Source organism: Eurytemora carolleeae, unplaced genomic scaffold (assembly GCF_000591075.1).
Source record: "Eurytemora carolleeae unplaced genomic scaffold, Eaff_2.0 scaffold636, whole genome shotgun sequence".
Classification (NCBI taxonomy): domain Eukaryota; kingdom Metazoa; phylum Arthropoda; class Copepoda; order Calanoida; family Temoridae; genus Eurytemora; species Eurytemora carolleeae.
The window spans coordinates 88,124-93,764 of NW_019396671.1; positions in this window are offsets into that span (position 1 = coordinate 88,124).

The following is a 5,641-nucleotide window of genomic DNA, read 5'->3' on the forward strand; positions in this document are numbered from 1 at the left end:
ATATCTCCTAAAATATAACATAATGCTGAACATATCTCCTAAAATATAACATAAAACTGAACATATCTCCTAAAATATAACAAAATGCTGAACATATCTCCTAAAATATAACAAAATGCTGAACAAAAAGGGTGTCCCACATCAAATTAGACCGCGTCAATGGGTCTAAATTACGATTTATAAATATAACATAATGCTGAACAATGAACATATCTCCTAAAATAAGTTAAAATGCTGAAAATATCACCTAAAATATAACATAATGCTGAACATAACACCTAAAATAAGATAAAATGCCGAACATACCTCCTAAAATAAAACAAAATGCTGAACACAATAACCTATAATAAGACAGAATGCTGAACAACAATAACCTAAAATAAGACAAAATGCTAAACATATCTCCTGAAATAAGACAAAATGCTGAACGTGACACCTAGAAAAACACAATGGTTAAAAATGGTTAACTATAACTCATAAAATAAGATTCACAGAATGCTGAGAAAATTATGAACAATGAATGTAAGAAAACTGCCGAACACGTATTACAAAGTATACAAACATTTGAAAAAGAAATGGAAAACAATTAAGAGACGAAGGAACTCAGTTTTCATTTCAATCTCTGATTTTCTTACCCCTTTTTCTTTGCAACCTGATGTGGTAGACCTTAGATATTTCAAACAATGAATTCTGTTAGATTAAATAGTTTGAAATATAAAAGGTAACTATATTCAGGTATTATTGTTGCAAAAACTCGTTCCCATTAAATAAGATCTATTATTTATTGAGTGTTACCGAGTGAGGTTGAAAAAGGAACATCAGTTGATGGAAGATCTTCATTCTGACCGAGTAGTGAGTATTCAGGTTTCATATTGAAGACAGCAAATCCGTAATTAATTGAAGGAAGATCGTCTTTCTTCTTGTAGCAGCATGTTCAATACAGTTTTTCTTCTGGAATAAAGTAATAATTCATATCATATATTAGATACTAGAATTGGTATGGTTGAAAGTTGATAGCTAATTGCTAGAATTAGTTTAAGTTGAAAGATGCTAGAACTGGTTTTGTTGGAGGATAATAGAACTGGTTTGCTTGGGGAAGATACTAGATCTCGTTTGGTTGGAAGATGCTAGAACTGAATGGGTTGGAAGATACTAGAACTAATTTGGTTGGAAGATACTAGAACAGGTTTGGTTGGACAAAATGCTAGAAATGGTTTGGTTGGAAGATGCTAGTACTAGTTTGGTTGGAAGATAGAACTGGTTTGGTTGGAAGATACTAGAACTGGTTTGGTTGGATAAGATGCTAGAACTGGTTTGGTTGGATAAGATGCTAGAACTGGTTAGGTTGGAATATGCTAGAACTGGTTTGCTTGGGGAAGATGGTAGAACTGGTTTAGTTCTAGTTTGGTTTGAAAATACTAGAACTAATTTGGTTTGAAGATACTAGAACAATTTGGTTGGCCAAAATGCTAGAAATGGTTTGGTTGGAAGATGCTAGAACTAGTTTGGTTGGAAGATAGAACTGGTTTGGTTGGAAGATACTAGAACTGGTTTGGTTGGTCAAAATGCTAGAAATGGTTTGGTTGGAAGATGCTAGAACTATTTTGGTTGGAAGATAGAACTGGTTTGGTTGGAAGATACCAGAACTGGTTTGGTTGGATAAGATGCTAGAACCGGTTTGGTTGGATAAGATGCTAGAACTGGTTTGGTTGGATAAGATGCTAGAACCGGTTTGGTTGGATAAGATGCTAGAACTGGTTTGGTTGGATAAGATGCTAGAACTGGTTAGGCTAGAAGATGCTAAAAGTGGATTGGTTAGAAAATGCTAAAATTGGTTTGGTTGGAAGATGCTAGAACTAGTTTGGTTGGAAAATAAGAACTGATTTGATTAGAATATGCTAGAAGTGGTTTGATTGGAAGATGCTATAACTGGTTTGGTTGGAAGATACTAGAACTAGTTTGGTTGGAAGATGTTAGACCTAGTATGGTTTGAAGATACTAGAACTGGTTTGGTTGGAAGATACTATAACTGGTTTGGTTGAAAGATACTATAACTGGTTTGGTTGGAAGATGTTAAAACTAGTTTGGTTGAAAGTTAACCAACATAGGGATCCATATGGTTCTAAGCTGGTCTGTAAACTCAAGAATAGCGAAAGCAAAGAGCAAAAGGAAAGTTGAGAAAATAGAAAGCAATAAAATAGAAAGCATCATCGTCCTCTTTTGGTAGCCTTCCATAGTTTATACATTTAAATGAACATACCAAACAACATGACAAAATATTATATAATCTAATAATTTTACAATTTTATAGTTAACATGTAAGTCGGCTGGTTTGAAGGCTCACAGCTCTTGTATCTTTTCTTTTTTTAAGTCCAACCTGGAGCGTACCAAGATTGTACTGCCACCACAGTTCTCTACTTAGTAGCTTTTCTTCTTTTTGTACACTTTCAAGAAAATTTACTTTTAGAATAGTAATTGGCTTAAAATTTTCTACCATAGGGTGTTGAAGAGCAGCATGTTGAGCAAGGCCAGATTTGGTAGTTTTCATATTAATAAAATTTGACCTATGGTTCCTCCATCTTTTCTTCATATCTACTGCTGATCCTACATACCAGCTAGAATCTTTGTGGTCAGAATGACTACAGTAAATTAGATAAACAATGTTGTTTATATATATATATATATATATATAATATAACTTCACATTTTATTCAAAAAAACGAGGATCTTCAGCAGTCAGAATTCTTTGTACAGCTATGTATATTGTTTAGGGCTGTTTTTTTCATATTAGATTTATGTTTGCATGGGTGAACAATGTAGATAAATAAATTTTTAATTTTTTATGTTTTTGATATAATATACATTTGAAAATCTACATGATTGGATAAGTTTTTTATGTATATGTATGTTGCAAAAATTCAAAACTTTTATGTTTTGAATCTTGGGTTCAAGCATTAATCTCCTTCTTATGCAGACTTACGGATCACTTCCTCTCAGATATTCCGTAGTCATACCCAGCATAGATAATGTTAATTCAAAGATCACGCTAGCATTGATCCTTAAATTTAAAAGGGCCCACATTGAATAAGGAGATCAAGCGTTCAAGCTGATTAACGTTGTTACTCTTTACAACAGTTTTGTAAATCTGGAACTCAAACATTAATCTCCATATATAAATACAGACTAGACAACATAATTTTAATCTATTAATCTCCATATATAAATACAGACCAGAGCTGGGAACTTTAGAATAGATAAACTTTAATCCTGACTTCTTGATCCGGATACCCACTGTGGAAACTTTTCATTTTTGTCCTAATCCACTCTTTATCTCTCTCCTTGGATATCCGTTAATTGTTTTCTCCAATGAGAATATTTCTGTTCTCCCATTGGTTGTCCGCTTTTCTCTGATTGGCTGCTACAGTTTCTCAGATGATTACAGTGTTTCATACACTTTTAAGATAATCTTGCAAGATTATGTTAATCTTGAGATAATCAAAAAGAGAGGATCAAGCATTAATCCCGATATCCACCATTCTAAAGTTTTCAGCTCAGACAACATAATTTTAATCTATTAATCTCCATATATAAATACAGACCAGATAACATAATTTTAATCTATTAATCTCCATATATAAATACAGACCAGACAACATAATTTTAATCTATTTCGACATCCTGCGGTCCGGTTGTCATAAAGATGAACAGGGTACCTACCATATTGAATGAGTCATAAGAAGGAATAACTTGAATTGAGAGACCAAGCATTTAGCCTCAAATCTCTTAACTGATCAAGCCTTCAAGATTAGGGTTTCCTAGCGAACAAAAACGTTCGCGAAAATTCTTATTTCACAAACTTTTTCGCGAAAAAAAATTCCGCGAAAATCATGACTGTTGTGGCTGCAATAATTAATCGTACAAAAACCTTGTGGAATTCTCTGCTGTGAGAGCTCAGCATTAGAAGTTGTATTATATCATAATAATTTCTCTTCCTATACTTTAATAAATGTTTGATGAAGAGAATTTGATATATCTATACATCTATCTAGCTCACCGTCCAAGGACGCTCACCCAAATCACACCAATTTTTTTCGCAAAATTTACATTTTTTCCAAGATATTTGGCGAAACATTTTAAAAGTTTATTCTGTAGAAGTATGCTTTTATCAAACATGCCAGCTTGTTACCCTAGAAGAAAATATAAGTCAAAATTAGGTATGGGGGGGGGGGTATTCCCTTAACCTTTATTTATGTAAAACAAGACTTGGTCGTTTTAGAATTATTTTTAGTTCTGTTATCCCTCATATTGCTCGACAGGAAAATAATAAACTTGAAATATTTACTGCCCACTCAGGAAAAAAACGTAAGTAATGAAGTTTATTTTTCCTCCAGGGGAAAATTTTCATGGTTTTAAATTATTAAAGAGAATAAATTATTAATGTTATTGAATTATTAATGATATTGAATTTCATAATTGTTAAATCCAGATTTTATAAATATTTTACTTTGTTTTACCACAAACATTGTCGACATTCTGTTGGTTTTGTATACGTGTACACATGAGTCGTTGACGAGAGATTCGTTGATTTTGTATTATGTATTAGTATGTTTGCCCGTATTTCCTTTAATGAATTGCGTAATGAATGTAATATATTGCTGTTTATTCTCTTTTTTTTCATACTTTTTGAAAATTTAGAAATTGAAACTCTAATATATTGAGTTTGTTTTTCAACTACCTTAGCCGATTGTGTTTCTTTTTTAGGATAAATCAATAGAGGGAATATGTACTTCAATAAAAGTGGACTCTACGTGCATGCAACTTTTTTGAACCAGGATGCAACTTACGCAGATTGCGGACGCACAAAAGTGTGACACACATACATCACTGCGATTTAATGGTCTCACGCTCTCAAGCAAAAATCGTTGAGAATTTTGCCAATTACTTCTAAAAAACCAAATCTAACAAGAAGTGCTTTACAGTGCTAAAATGTATATGTAAAGGGCTACAGAAAAGCATAAGTGAGTTAGAACGGTAAAATCTAAGCTTAGGGCGTTGCGACACTTCAAAGTCAGCCCTGTCTTAAAAATTGATGAGACTGTTTATAAGGAGGCTGAATCTATGTGATATGGTAGTATTACATAAATAATATGTATATTTTGAAAGTGTACATACAATGTACATAACTTTGTATTTAAGGCCCTTTAAAAAGGTCAATTTCAGGTACAGCTTATCAAAAGTTTATATTAAAAAACCAATCACAAACTTTTGAAAACCACCAACTATACAACATGTATTTGTAGACCTGTAAAAAAAGAAAGCATGAATCAAAATAAATTACATCTAGAATAGACCTGTTTACATCTAGATTAGAGTTGCTTACATCTAGAAAGAGTTGTTTACATCTAAAATAGAGCTGTTTACATCTAGATTAGAGCTGTTTACATATAGAAAGAGTTGTTTACATCTAGAATAGAGCTGTTTACATCTAGATTAGAGTTGTCTACATCTAGAAAGAGTTGTTTACATCTAGATTAGAGCTGTTTACATCTAGAGTAGAGTTGTTTACATCTAGAATAGAGTTATTTACATCTAGAAAGAGTTGTTTACATCTAGAATAAAGTTGTTTACATCTAGAATAGAG